General features: G+C 41.6%; 1 long non-coding RNA gene across 2 annotated transcripts in view; it reads right to left on the bottom strand.

Moving 5' to 3' along the window:
• Nucleotides 1-842, bottom strand: part of LOC105733235 (uncharacterized) — a 68,303-nt gene extending 67,461 nt beyond the window's left edge. For both annotated transcript variants that reach the window (XR_010337923.1, XR_010337922.1), the window contains exon 1: nucleotides 776-842. This is a non-coding gene — a long non-coding RNA (uncharacterized LOC105733235). The remainder of the gene's footprint in view (nucleotides 1-775) is intronic.
• Nucleotides 843-16,132: the final 15,290 nt, after the last annotated feature.

The raw sequence follows: 16,132 nt of genomic DNA on the forward strand, positions 1-16,132 counted from the left end.
AGATAGCATAAACTGGGTAGCCTATAAACAACAGCAATCTATTTCTGACCATTCTAGGGGGTGAGAAGGTACAAGATCAAGGCATCGGCAGATTCAGTGTCTGGTGGTGGCCTGCTTTTTCACAGACAGCTGTCTCCTCCTCACCTCACATGGCAGAAGGGGCTAAGGATCTCTCTGGGGCTTCTCTTATAAGGGCACAAATCCCATTCGCCAAGGCTCTGTCCACATGACCAAATCACCTCCCAAAAACTTTACCTACTACACGATTGCCGTTGAGGTTAGAATGGCAACATATGAATTTGGAGGGACACAAACTTTCAGATCATAGCATCACCTAAGTGTGGACGTCACTCCTTCACTCATCCGTTGGTTTTTCTCTTGGCTCTGCCAAGCCCAAGTGGCTTTTCCAGCCAGGCAGTTGGCTCCAACATAGGTAATCTGTCCCCAGAGTTCACAAGCCCTAACCCAATTCACTTACGATCTGAGAGGCCTCAGGTCTGGCACAAGTCTGTAGGTGCCCTCCTCGGGTTCCTTGTTCCTACATGGAGAGCAGCAGCCTCCAGCCCAGCCCCCAGCAGTCCCCTCTTAGGCAATCTTGACATCCGTAACCACTAGACAAAGTGAGACCACCCACTCTGTGGCCCGCCCAAGTTTCCCTGCTCAGATCTCAGGTGCAATTTTGAGAAATGTTTTTCTTCCTCAGTGGAGTGACCTAATCAATGACCTCAGCCTTTATGGGGAGGCGTGCCCATATGCACAATAACACAGTACTCACAAAGTCCACAAGAGCCTGGTCCAGGCCTTGGCCAGGGACCCATCCATGGACTTGGGCGTTCACTGCAGAATCTTCAGACAGATCTGGATGATGGGTGAGGCCCTGGCTTGGAGGGGCTGCCCTCCCTCTGTGGCACGGAAGCCCTGCTGCCTGTGACAGGAAGTGACTGCACCTCACCCGCAGCCTGTATGCTGCAAGACCCAGCGAAGCGCTTCCTTAGCTTGCAGCTGTGCAGACACTAGGAAAGGGAGCACGTTCCAGAGAGAGTTGCCTTCTTGGTCCGGCAGCAAATGCAGTCCCGCTGGCCCACCTGGTACAGGTGGGAAGTTCCGTAGGCCGTCCAGATCTTCTTGGCAGGTTTATGGGGAGAGAAAGCGGTTCCCAGCCCCCTGCCCTAACGGGGCTGCACCTTCTGGAGCACTGCGAACACTCTGCCCCCTGCCAGGCTCCCAAAATACTCTTCTGTCTCTGCAGTTGTGCCACCTTCCCCCAGCACCAGGGAGCAGCTCGGCAGGACTAGGCTCTGGGGGCCAGCGCACGTGTTCTTCACAAGCCTAAGGGGGCTGTCGTGAGGGGAAAAATGGCATATATGACGTCATTCCAGCTTTAATACCCTTTCTGGAAAGAAGTGAGGATATAAAGAAATAGACATAGATTATGCGCACACATACATGAAGGGTAAGTGCTTAGAAATGTTGAAGAGTTCGTTTTAAAAGCCCTTAGGCAAAAGCACCCGCTTCTCAAGTTAATTCCCACTTGGTCAAAGGTGGGGCTCCGGGCTCCGAGGAGGCGCGGTCAAAGTGGGCGGCCTGGGCTGCGCGGACCGCGAGGGAGCCTCCTCGGTCTCCCATCTTAGCAGACAAGACCATCCAGGCTAAGGTCCGAGGCCCATCTTCCTTGGGGTTGTCGTCGCCCCCCTCCTCCCCGCCACCCTGGGTTTTGGCTTAGTCCTCTACCACGCCCCGGGAGTGCGCGGAGCAGTCGCCGTCCTGCCCACCGGGGTCGCGTTCCCAACGCGAAGGCCCAGACGGGCGCGCGCTGCTCGGGATCATCTACGGAGCTCCGGCCACCAGGTGGCGCCACACGGCTACCTGCGCGCCGCTCCGAGGCGGTCGGGTCGCCGCGCCGCAGAGGACCCCAGACCAGGGGTAACTGGTCACCCGAGCCGACCCACTGCCCGCACTGCCGAGGCTCGGGCGCCCCAGCTCGGTGCCCAGAGGCCCGCCCCGGGGCCAACCTGGACAGGCAGCTTCAGCAAAATTGCCGGATAGTTTGTTTCCACCCCACCCCCGACTCCCAAATCAATTCAAAAATTACAATTAAACTGTGGGTTGGGCGCGGTGGCTCACACCTGTAATCCCAGAACTCTGGGAGGCCGAGGCGGGCGGATCGGCTGAGGTCCAGGATTTCGACCAGCCTGGCGAAACCCCGCCTCTACGAAAAATACAAAAATTAACCAGGCTTGGCGGCGAGCACCTGTAATCCCAGCTACCAGGGAGGTTGAGGTAGAAGAATCGCTTGAACCCGAGAGGCGGAGGTTGCAGTGAGCCGAGATCACACCACAGCACTCCAGCCTGGGCAACAGAGCAAGACTCCATCTCAGAAAAAAAAAAAAAAAAAAATTAAACTGTGATGGGGAACGTTGTTGGTGACAATACAGACCCTCATGGATAAGGTATCGAGGAGCATGAGTTCTAGAGCCCAAATTGCAGTTCAAATCCTGCTTAATGACCTTGGGTGTGTTATTTAACTCCGTATAACCCCATTGCCTCGTCTGCAAATGCAGATAATTTACTTAGAACTCACATCCTGAGTTGCTGACAAGAATTAAATGAGTTGATACACCATATATATATATATGTGTGTGTTTTAAATATATATTTAATACACGTGCATATAAATGTATGTATGTATATATGCTGTGTGTATATATAATCATATGCATCTATCATATATAAAATTATATACATATATATGCCTAGTACATAGCACCAATGTTAACTATATTTTATATTGTTATGCAACTTCTATTTATTATTAATTTTTCAAAACATTTTCACTCAAAAGAAAGACATTATTGGGGTTTGTTAATTTTTTTTTTTTTTAATTGGAGTTTCCCTCTTGTTGCCCATGATGGAGAGCAATGGCTCGACCTCGGCTCACTGCAACCTCTGCCTCCCAGCTTCAAGAAATTTTCCTGCCTCAGCCTCCTGAGTAGCTGGGATTACAGGCGCCCGCCACCACGCCCAGCTAATTTTTTGTATTTTTAGTAGAGACATGTTTTCACTATGTTGGCCAGGCTGGTCTTAAACTCCTGACCTCAGGCGATCCACCTGCCTCAGCCTCCCAAAGTGCTGGGATTACAGGTGTGAGCCACTGCACCCGGCCTGTTAATTTTTATATGGAAAATTTCAAACATTTACAAAAGTTGAGAAAACAGTATAATGAACCCACATGGGCACATCACCCAGTTTCAGTAATTAACACATTGTCAATTCCGTTTCATCTATACCCCAGGACCCCTCTCACACTCAGGTAGGCTTTGTTAAAGCAAATCTGAGATTACATATAATTTCATTTGTAAATACTTGACAATTATGAAGTATTTTTTTAAAGCTCAATGTTTATTTGATAATTCCTCCATGCACACTATTATATTCTTCAGTCCATAGATTTCCCATGACACTGGAAATCTTGTCCAAACCAGCATTCAACACAGAAATTGAAATTGAATATTGAGTTTTATGAAAAATTTGGAGCTGTGATTTATTTGCCTGAAGCATTTCCACTTCTCAAGAGATGTGTGCTCCCGGAGGAAAGAAACACATTCAACCACTGGTTCTCTTCTAGTGAGAATCTATGGGGTGTTCTTTTATGTGCAGTGACACACCCCAGGTTGAATGATCATTCCAGGGAAGGAGATTTTTTGTAATTTGTCGTATTCCTGCACTCAGAGAAGGATCTAATCCGTTTTAAGAAGAAAACCACTTCTAAAAAAAAAAGAAAAGAAAGAAAGAAGGAAAGAAAACCACTTCTCCAGACACTTGAAGGTTCTAGGATATATGGCCAATACTGCAGGGTAAACCACTGTCTGCTCAAAGTGTCTTTACACCAGTGCCAAGTCCCATTCATACTAAAAATTTAAGCGTATTTATTTCCTCAAAGAATTCTGTAACCATGTTAATGTGTTAAATTATTGACTTAAGATACCAATACACACACATCCCTGCCTAATAATACAGTAAGAGCCCTTTGGGACAGGAGAAAGAAACCAGGGAAATAATTGTCCTCCTTCAACTGAATGCTTTTGGGGAGGTTTTTTGAGACACAGTCTCACTCTGTCACCCAGGCTGGAGTGCAGTGGCACGATCTTGGGTCACTGCAACCTCAGCCTCCCGGGTTCAAGCGATTCTTCTGCCTCAGCCCCTCAGGTAGCTGGAATTATAGGCATGCACCACCACACCAGGCTAATTTTTGCATTTTTTTTAGTAGAGACAGGGTTTCACCATGTTGGCCAGGCTGGTCTTGGACTCCTGACCTCAACCAATCACCATCTTGGCCTCACAAAGTGCTAGGATTACAGGTGTGAGCGACTGCACCCAGCACACCCTGTTGATCTTTAAGTTCCTCAGTGCCCAGCCTCATAAAAAGCTATTAGGAGGCTGAGGCACGCAAATTGCTTGAACCCAGGAGGTGGAGTTTGGAGTGAGCCGAGATCTCACCACTGCACTCCAGCCTGGGTAACAGAGTGAGACGCGGTCTCAAAAAAAAAAAAAAAAGTAGGTGCCCGATAAATGTTGATTGATGATTCCGATCACTAAGGCAACTTGCTATTGCCCCAACTTGGCTCTCTTGTGCACCATCTGCAGTTAACTTAGGAGGCAGGACTTTACTCTGGACCGCATTGAAGACTGGCTGAAACAGGAAGGAGGCAAAAGCACCTCTCCATAAAACATACCCATGAATGCCACATCAGTCTACCATTGCCATGGAAACACCCGGAAGTTACGGCCCCTTTCCATGGCAATGACCCAGAAGTTACTTTTTTTCTAGAAATTTCTGAATAACCTGCCCCTTAAAATGGTTAAATAAATAAATATGACTGCAGAACTGCCCCTGGGCTGCTACTCTCACCACACTGCCTAGGGGGTAGCCGTGATTTGCAGGAGCAGTCACGAAACTGTAACACTGCTGCCCCAATAATGCTTTCTTCTATCACAGGCTTGCTCTCGAATTCTTCCTGAGCAAAACCAAGAACCTTCCTTGGCTAAGACCCAATGTGGGGGCTTGCATCAAACTCACGTTTTTGGTTTAGTTTTTCACATTATTCACAAATCACCTCGGGGTTTTGTTTTTAATATAAACGCCCCGCATCCAAAGATCTTTGCTGAATGAAGCACCGTGAAGGCTCACTGGTGTATTATTAACTGTAGGTTTTAGGAACTACCAGGGGTAGAGCTGCTGAGAAAAGAGTGGCTGCAAGATGTAGCTCTTGACGTCGTTATCCTCTGTTTTCTTCTCCTTGAGGTCATTTGCCCTCCAGCTAAAGTGGAATGGTGCTGCAGCACTCATTCTCTCTGCCTTTGTTTCTGAATCTGATGCTTCTCTACTTGAATTTCTATAAGCTTCCTTTCTTGTTCAGAAGTAAGGAAGAGATAGTCATCTGGCGGGGTCGGATATGAAAAGGGATCTGTGTTTTTAACTCTTCCTTACGGTCTTTCAACAAGACCATGTTATGAGCCCCTCTCACCTCCAACTAGTTAACGCAATTGAAAGGTTCCAATTCTTGAAACTTTCAGAGTTCTGCTGTGTAAACAGGCATGCCTATTGGCATTTTCTCTGCAGGCTACTTTCCATTTTTCATCTGCTTCACATTTTTCAGTTTGTTGACATCACTAATTTGCTGGTTTCTTCTATCTTAGGTGGATTTAAATCATGCTTATTTTTTGCACAAGTGTGTAATCCACAACATTTATCTAGGAGTCAAAATAGTTTTGAATTACCAAGTAATAACCCTGACCTTTCGTGCCATCCAGTGTGGCTGCAGAGTTGTTAAGTCTAAGGAAGGGAGGGAGGCTGAAAGGTGGGGTCCTGTTCACTCAAATTAAGTATTTTAAAACAATATATTGTCATTTGTAAAAATACATAAGGAAGTGTAGATGACTATTTTCATTTTTAAGAGACAGTGTCTTGCTTTGTCACCCAGGCTGGAATGCAGTGGCATGATCACTGTAACCTCAATTGCCTGAGCTCCAGTGATCCTTCCACCTTAGCCTCCCAAGTAGCTGGGACTACAGGCACGCACCATCATGCTGAAGTGAGAATTGCTTGAAGACCAGTCTGGACAACATAGGGAGATCCCATGTTGTTTTTTAAAAAATTTTTTGTAGAGATAGGCTCTCCCTATGTTGTCCAGACTGGTCTTGAATTCCTGGCCTCAAGCAATTCTCACTTCAGCCTCCCAAAGTGCTGGGATTACAGGCATGAGCCACCTTGCTGAACCAATTTCTATAATCCTCCTGTAATGGTAAACCAATATAAAAGTAAAAATTAAAAATTGCAATGTCAGACAAAATTGCCCTTATATAAAAAGAGTAATTACAGATCAATAAAAAGATAAGCACCCAATAGAAAAATAAAGATGGTTAAAATATGCAAAAATAACTATGTTTTTTTATGAGCTATGTTTCACCTATGAGGTTAAGAAAATTTAATAGCCATTTCTTGAAGGGCACAATTTGGCAATTCCGTCAAAATGTGAAATGTGATTACTCTTTTTGACTGAGAAATCCCAGTTCAGGAAATATCATGAGCACATCAGGAGTACTTGAAAAGCTATATAATGGGTAAGCACAGGAAGAGAGTAACTACAACAAAAAAGAAAATAAAACTAAGAAAAGCTGTATGCAAAAACCCATCAGTGTGGGATTAATGAAATAAGTCATCATTCCATCTCACAGTGAGATATTCTGCAGCAATGAAAAAAATGATAGTGGAGAGGTGATTTTCCTTTTGTTTAAACCTTTTTATTTTGACTGAATCATTTCTAATAAGCATGTCTTATTTTTATAATCAGAAAAATCAAGATTGCAATTTTGTGTTATTCACTTAGAAGCAGTTTTGAATAGTACTTAAGAGTATGAGTTGAGAATAAGAGCTACTTAATTAGAAGAAACTAAAAAGGATAGGAAAAAAAGAAAAAGAAAATTGAGTACTTGGGAACAAAATTGCCTGGGTTCAAGTCTGCACCACTCCCTCATTCAACCTGCAGCAAGTTGCTTGATGTCTCTGCTCCTCTGTTTGCCTGTCGTTAAAAGGAATATAATAACTTCATGACGTTGTGGTAAGAATTAAATAAATTAATATATAAGATATTAATACTTGAAATCTATCTGGCTCACAATGGGCAGTTGATATGTATTAGCTATTATTATTTCATTTTGGAAACACAAAGATTATTTAACTATTTGTGTTTAGGCTGTGTCAAAATGTCTTTGATGTCAAACAGCTGTTTCAAAGTGCCAGCAGTCAATGAGAAAAGAACCAAGTGATAGGTTTAAATATTGGAAAGAAAGAAACAACATGTAATTATTTGCAGATAATGCAATGGCCAACCTAAGAAAATTCAGGAGAATCAAATGAAAAATTGTAAGATGAGTAAGAAAATTCAGCAGAATGGAAAAATTAAGACATATTCTGAATCCAATAGCTTTACACTATACTAGCAATAATTAGAAAATAAAACGGAAAAAAAAGATTCAAATCACAATAAAAAAATATAAAACATCTAGGAGAAAGTTGCACAAGAAATGTATAAATGCATATGAAGAAAATCAAGGTGTTGGCTCTTTTCTGGAGGCTCTAGGGGAGAAGACATTTCCTCGTTCATTCAGCTTGTTGGCAGAATTCAGTTCCTGACAGTTATAGGACTGAATTTACCTGCTGGCTGTCAGCTGAGGGCTGTTTCCAGCTTCTAGAAGCTGCCCACATTCTTTGGTTTGCACTCTGCTTTTTCTACCTTTAAAGCAAGAAACAGCATGTCAATTCTCCTCATGCTTTGAATCTCCCCTTCCATCTCCTCTTCTCTCACAGAAGATAGGAAAGTTTCTTACTTTTAAGGATTCATATGATTAGATTGGGCCACCTGGTTAACCCAGGTAACTTTCCCCATCTAAAGGTCGGTGACCCTTAATCACATCTGCAAAGTCCCTTCTGTCATGAAGGTAACATATTTATAGGGGCTGAGGATTAGGATGTGGCTATCTTTCGTGGGACATTATTTTGGGGGGCTGTTACTGTTAGAGTTAAGAGTGTCTGCTTTGGAACCAAACCTGAGGATTTAGAATCCTGGTTTCACCATCTAATGGCTGAGCAAGATTGAACAGGTTACTTTATATTTCCCCATCTTTATAATAATGGCCTTGGCCTCATCTGTCATAAGAATTACATAACATGTATATTTAATAGGATGCCTAACATACAAGCGCTCAGTAAATGTCAGCTATCATTATTAACAGTCAACTTAAATGAGGAAAATTTTCTGGTCTCAGGTTTTACCTTGTTTCCAACCCAGGGCTGCAGCCTGACAAGATAGTTTTTAATCTTGATTCTGTGGCCTCCAGTATTAACTTTCTTCTAGATTTGTGTTATATTCCCTTTGATAGCACACTTGCTCCTTCATCTCAGTCACAAAGTCAGGCAGGGTCACGCTGTGGCTTTGGCACAAATGGAGGCAGTTCTCATCTGTGAGAACAGCTTTACACAGGAGACCCTGACTACCTGGGCAAGGTCCTGAGAGGAAGGGGAAAGGAGATGCAAAGTTCCCTGCCATTATGGAGTGCAGAGACTAATAGCTGTTTTCACACAAAAAAAATAGAAAAAAAAAATGGGGTCACTGCAGTGGTACCCAAGGCCTACTCTATGCCACTCAATTTGTGTTCAAATGAATAAATAAGAGAGCTATTAACATCACTATTCTATAGCTTAACAAACAATTGAGGTTCACACCATCGTAAGGACTTGTTCAGGCTCATATGGCTAATATAGGGCAGCATAGGACATGAATCCAGGAATTTTTTACTTTGCTAAGTCCTATGCTTCCTCCCCTGACACTCTTCTTTTGACGGATATGGAAAGCAAAATGGAAAACAGTTTCCTAACACACAGTTCTGTTTGCCACATCTGAGAATCTCAAAAACCCCAGAAAGTGGACAACTAAATGACAGAAAAAATCTTGGGGCTTTGATGAAAGAAGAGCTACTTAATAGAAGAAACTAGAAAGGATAGAAAAAAAAAATTGAGACTCATCAACCTAGAAATGTTACAGTTAAGAAAAGAAACCTATCAAGTCCAGAACTGACAGAACTAAGATGGACAAAGACTGTTTATGACCATCTAGTTGGCACTTTTCAAACACCTGTTAAAGTACTTCTTCACAGAGCAGAAAACAAACTTATCAAACTCTGTATTTCCACAAAGAGTGCTGGCCAGAAATATTCAGGCAGGCAGTCATGCCAGTGAGTTCCCAGGAAAAAATATTAAGTTTAATCATTAGGAATTAAATTGTGTTATCCCATATGAACAGCAATATGATGAGGGGTCCTGGCCAAGGGGGTATCATGTCAAAAAACCATATATATGGCCAACATAATATTAAAACTCAATGTTTTCACTGGAAAACTCCATACTCATTAAAAATAGAAGGGTCTATATGTACCATATCTTGGTTATATAAGGAATGTCCATCTACCATAAGCTCTGTATACAAATATAATTTATACATATACAATACTAACAGTTCTATAATAAATTTCTCTTAAACCTAATGGTTAAAATTTAAAAAAAAAATTTTTTTTTAATAGAGATGAGGGTCTCACTACATTGCCCAGGCTGGTTTCAAACTCCTGGGCTCAAATGATCTTCCCACCTCAGCTTCCCAAAGTGCTACAATTACAGAATTGTATTCCTAAAATGATATTAACTTTGCCTGCTTTTAGGAGGGTTTTTACTGATGTTATATGAATGAGGCAAGTCTTTTTTTATGTGTATGTGACAGGGTCTTGCTCTAACATCCAGGCTGGAGTGAAGTGGTGTCATCACAGCTCACTGCAGCTTTAACCTCCTGAGCTCAAGCAATTCTTCTACCTTAGCCTCCCAAGCATTTGGGATTACAAACACACACCACCATACCTAGCTATAATTTTTTTGTAGTAATGGGGATTCACTATGTTGCCCAGGCTGGTCTCAAACTCCTGGGGTCAAATGATACTCCCACCTCAGCCTTCCAAAGTGTTGGGATTATAGGTGTGAGCCACTGTGGCTGGCCAGCAAATCTATAAGGAAAAACAAAAGCCAGGTGCAGTAGCACTGTGCCTGTGGTTCCAGCTACTCCAGAGGCTGAGGCAGAAGGATCGTTTGAGCCCACGAGTTTAAGGATGCAGCACACTATGATGGTACCTATAAATAACTAGTGCACTCCAGCCTGGGCAACATTGGGAGACCCCATCTCTCAGATAAAGCTGTCCAAGCAGGTTGGGATAATTTGAATTGCCAACTTATTGTTTCCTAGTACCTGAGCTAGACTACTTTTTAATCTATAAAATCCATTTGTATTGCAGAAAACCCACGAATTCCCAATGGCAATGATTGGATTGTGGCATTGTGGCAGTTGATGTTTTCTATTGTGGTAGTGTAGGGACCCTCTAGGATACCCTTATCTCTTGTAGAGATTTGTACTGAATGTCACCAAAAGTATTTTTCTACATATTATTTCATTATGAGATCAGCTGGTCAGGTATTATTGCTGTTCCCATTTTACATGAAAGGAATCTAACGTTTAAGTTACCTCAAATGACTTGCTCCCAGTCACACAGCTCTTTAGTGGCAGAGCTGGGATAAGAAGCCAGGTCTCACAAAGTCCTAACCCAGTGCTCTACTACACAATACTATCTCAAAATTATTGGGAATTATTTTAGGCTCAGCCAAAACAACCAGAATGTAATGAGTTGTTTCTGTCCTTTCTTAACTTCACCACATTACCTTGGGCTACATATAAACTGTGCCTTAAATGAAAAATACTACTCTTTCCCACAGGATAACCAGCAACTGTCTGCCAGCACAAAGATATTTCTTCCAAGAATCTTTGGGAGCCGGCGAGATGTATACATGGTCAAAGCAGGATTTCTAGTTGATAATAGTATGACCATAATCCAGACAGTATATGTGCCGGGAAGACTATAATCCAAGTCTTCCCAGCAACATCTTTCCTATTTAACCAGTGTTTTTCTTTGAGATGGGGTCTTGCTCTGTTGCCCAGGCTGGAGAGCAGTGGTACGATCTTGGCTCAATGCAGCTTCGACCTCCTGTGCTCTAGCAATGCTCCCGCCTCAGCCTCCCAAGTAGCTGGTAGTAGTAGTGTGCACCACCACACCTGGTAACTTTTTTATTTCTTTTGTAGAGATAGGGTCTCGCTATGTTGCCAAGACTGGTCTTGAACTCTTGGCTTTAAATGATCTTCCCACTTTGGCCTCCAAAAGTGCTGGGATTCTGACCACCAATCAGTTTTTTAAATGCCTATGATCACGCCCTCTCTCCACTAGATGGCCAATGGCATAGTGAGATTTTCTTGTGACTGCAAATGCAGTGTTCAGATTGTTCTCAAAGCCACAAGATTGCAGGGAGAAACATAATCAAAGTTCTAATTATTGCATCTCTTCTTCCCAAGTCTTTAGGATCTAGCATACCCCAGACATTTCTTCAAGCCCAGATAGGCTGGTCCTTAAACAACACAGCCTTCAGGATATCCAAATCCACTACCTAGGTGTGCCAACACTATGATTTCACTCCCTGCATCATAGCAACCCAATCTATCTATATCCTATCCCCCATCTACCTTACCCATAACTTGACTAAGAGGAGGTAGTTGGTGTTGATTAGGAATGCCACAGGATGGAACCACAGCTGCTTAACAACCATTTCCTCAGCTAGTTTCCCACAGGCTGGGATAGAAAGTTCCCAGTCTGACCTACCTCTCTGACCTAGACCAGCTATAAGGATCCTCACAGCATTTTTCATGATGCAGGGAACTGGCAGGCAGCCTAATCCTTTCATTTATTCACTAAGATTGTTGCTACAATACAGTTACTAGGGAACAAAAATAATACTAAGTTAACTTGATCAATTTAAGAACCCTATATGGATAATTCAGGCAAGAATAAAACCTTTACTCATGTCAGTTTTACCTATTTTATCCAAAGAACTTCAGCAGCCCCTTTCCACAAGTGTTAACTGCTGAGCCAGAAAATAATCAGAGAAAGTACTGAACAGAACTGCATTCTTGAACAAACCAAGCCATCTAGCCTAACCTCTGTTATATAGATGAGGAACTAGACCTATGAACTGTGTTCCCCAAGACCAAATAGTGACAGAAATTACTAAAATCCAGGCCTCGCCCCTCAGTCTCTGCCCTTTTCCCCTGTACCCTGTCACATATTCTTCGTTGGAAGAGCATCACAACCCATCACACGGTCCTGAGCTCTATCCCATGTGTCACACTTGGTGGCAAGTAGGTTGAAGATGGGACTCCAGAATGTATTCCCTCTGCACTTTCAGTGTCTTGCCCTACAGTTTATAAACCATGTGGTCTTCATTCACACATAATGCCAATAATTTGCCAAAGCAGTCTTACCTTCCTCAGAAACTTAAATAAACTAACAAAAATAACTGGTTTTACTGATCCTGAGACTAGTGTTTAAGAGGCAAAGCTGTAGGGAGCAAAGGGTTATTACACAGCAGGAGGAGGTACAACAGGCTGTGGAACTATTTTAGTCTTTTTGGTCAAATGGTGGAAATTATGGCTCAAACACTAGTGCCTTGTTGAGAAATATTGTGGCATAAGTATCATATTAGGCCTTTGTAGGACAAGCTTGAATTTGTATTGGCCACAGTCCTATTATTATTACTTACCCTTTTAACAGTCTGGCAAAAAAACTTCTACCATAACTGAGGTGGCTGATACTGGCACCAGTCCTCTCCATTTTCTATTAGGCAGCAAAATCTCGGGTTTTATTATGTATCATACAGGTGCATAAAACAAAACACATTAGTTATCTCACTTTAGATTTTTTTCAAAAATCCCTAAAATCCTCTAAAGGATTTATAAATGTATCACACATATAATTTTTGTTTTTATGCATTTCTGTCTATAGAAATCAGTCTCTTACTGAATTCCTCTTCAAGACTTTGAAGCAGCTATGTATATACATTAGCATGTGGGCCAAAGTCTAAATGAAACTGGGTAAACTGGGTAAAAGAGTCTCTTAATTTTTCAAGAAAATGTGAGTGCATTCATGAATAGATCCTCCTGCAGGCTGAGACTTAATGAGAGTAGCTCAAAATTAGTTAGGCTACAAGTCCATAAACTAAGCAACCAGAGCATTATTCAGGCTTAGAACGCAAGAGAGATTCTATTGTCTATTCATGGAATCATCCCCTCCCTACCTTCAAATCCTCGTTCCTAACTGTTCACTGTGCACAAGACCTCAGTGGGCTCTCTTCCCTGGCTCTAATCTCTTATCCCATAGTCCAAGGTGACCAGAGGTAGCCAGCCACCCTAGCAATACAACCATAAACCAGACTCAGAATCTCATTTCCTCCTAGTGTAGGAGTAAACTAACTCATAGATTCTCCCCACACACCTTCCTCAATTTATCTAACAGGCTACAGTTAAGCCTTGCAGACCTGTGTTAGCCTTTAAACTGAAGGATTGCTGGGCTAGACCTACTTTTTGTTATTGTAGTAAAATACACATAAATTTACCATTTTAACCTTTTTAAAGTATACAATTCAGTGGCATTCAGTACATTCACAAGGTGTACAACCATCACCACTATCTAGTTCAGAACATTTTATCACCTAAAATCTATCTTGTAGCCAATAGCAGTCACACCTCCATTACCCCCAGCTGGCAACCAGAATTTTGCTTTCTAATCATTTACCAAAGCAATTAACATTGCTTGGGCTAATACAGCTAATACTTCTAACTCACTGAGAAGAGCAAATTATTTCAATGACTCAAAAGGGCTTTTGTGTAAGGATTTTGAGCATTAACATCTGGATTCAAGTCACTACAGCCCCATTTATTTTGTTAAACTTGGGCAGATCACAAAATCTAGGTCTCTTCATCCCCAATTTGTGAAACAGAATTATTATACAGGCTTCCTGCCCCCACAAGTGCTGATCATTCCTTGACCTTATTTTTCCATCTTATAGTGGAATTCATAAAAGCCAAAAGATTAAGATTATATTACTCAAAGACTAAAGACTCACTAATCAATTTTCAGTTCCTCCTAAGGATTTAGGAAATAGTCTGCCTCATATTTAGAAAGAGGGCTTAGCCATTTTTTCTGTTGCTTCCCTTCTAAGCTCAAATTAACCTTCTGACTTTTTAAAGCTAACCATCTGCCTAAACTTGTACTGTCTGGCAAACTATGTGCACTTGATAGATGCTGGAATAAATGACTGAAATGTCCAGGCAAGGTGCGGTGGCTCAAGCCTATAATCCCAGCACTTTGGGAAACGGAGGTGGGTGGATCACCTGAGGTCAGGAGTTTGAGACCAGCCTTGACCAACATGGTGATACCCCGTCTCTACTAAAAATGCAAAATTACCCGGGGATGGTGGCACACACCTGTAATCCCAGCTACTCAGGAGGCTGAGGCAGGAGAATCGCTTGAACCTGGGAGGCAGAGGTTGTCAGTGAGCCAAGATCATGCCATTGCACCCGAGCCTGGGCAACAAGGGCAAAACTCCAACTCAAAAAAAAAAAAAAAAAAAAAAATCCAAGAAGCCAGATGGTTGCAAGTGACACTTCTGAAATGGTTTTTGTAGAAACTGAAGGTTTTTTGGTTTAAAACTATCATTATTTCTTTGAATTTCTAAGTTAAAACAAAAATAATCTTATCTATGTTACATTCATGCTTTGTGACATCAAAAAATCAGATACATAAATCAATGGCTAATAAAATTTGCTTTGAATATATACACACATAGTCCAATTAAGTCAGAATCTGCAGATTATCTATCAGTATATTTTAAAAGTTCAGTTCACCACATGATCCTATTTGCTACTCATGAAACCATCTCCCCACAAAAGAAAACATTCCTCTCCTAACTGTTGAGAACACTGCTAAATATCACTGTGCAGCACAGGCATTATCTACCTTTTCTTCCCCTACTCTTCTCCTAAGAAAAGGGTATTTCACATAAAGTCACATCCAAAAATCACCTTAATAACCTAAACTTCACAATCATAAGTTGTAATCAAGTTTCACACTCCTCTAAGTTATCCCACTGGTATTGTTATTTAATAAGCTATACTAAAATTATGGTAACAATCAAAATCTTTCAGGCCATTTACTGATTTTCCAGGCCCTCAATAAAATATGATTACTTCCCAGAAAAAAAAAAATTGCCTCTTAATTTCTTTTGGGATTACTGGGGAAAAAAAAAAGGGAAAAAGAAATGATGACCAGATTATAATTATCAAATCAATTCAAAGCAAACATTTCAAGGTTGCTCTGCAGTGTAGCCTGATTACTATGTCACACCCCAAGGGAACTGTGCTTTCTGCTCTTATAAATTAAATGACCCAAGTAGATTTTAAATGTTGTCACCACAAAAAATAAGTATGTGAGGTAACAGATATGTTAATTAGCTTGATTTAGCCATCCCATAATGTATACGTTATACCCTATATATGTAATTTTTGCCCATTAAATTTTAGAAACTCTTAAAATAGCCATTAACAAATCTACAATACAGTACTTTCAGTAAGTGTCCAGAAATATTACATCTATATCTAAACTTTGTGGTATCTGACAGAAGAGTAAAAGGGCTGGGTACAGTCGCTCATGCCTGTAATCCCGGCACTTTGGGATGCTAAACTGGGAGGATTGTTTGAGGCCAAGAGTTAAAGACCAGTCAGGGCAACACAGCAAGACCCCCATCTTGACAAAAAAAAAAAAAAAAAAAAAAAAAAAGTTTAAACATTAAGTAAAAGACTTAAAGAAAAAATAAAGCCTACAGTTGGCAAAAAGACAAATATTTCATGTTTAAAATAGGGCCTTCTGTCAATTATCAGTGCTTTCATTTGATTGTGTTGTTTGTAGATTAAACTGCTAGTTAAAGATGAAATTTAGGCAAATAAAGACCCTTAAAATACATAGGTTGTTCTTCAAACTCAAAAGAGAAATCTGAAGACAGATGTATTGTGCACAAAATACCAAGATGGCCTATGCTCAAGATGGTTTCCACTGTGTATCAATTTTTCTCTACTAGCTAGTTTCCCTCAAGACAGCA

This window comes from Aotus nancymaae, unplaced genomic scaffold, assembly GCF_030222135.1.
Source record: "Aotus nancymaae isolate 86718 unplaced genomic scaffold, 86718_ANA_hifiasm-v0.15.2.pri h1tg000057l, whole genome shotgun sequence".
NCBI classification, from domain to species: Eukaryota; Metazoa; Chordata; class Mammalia; order Primates; family Aotidae; genus Aotus; species Aotus nancymaae.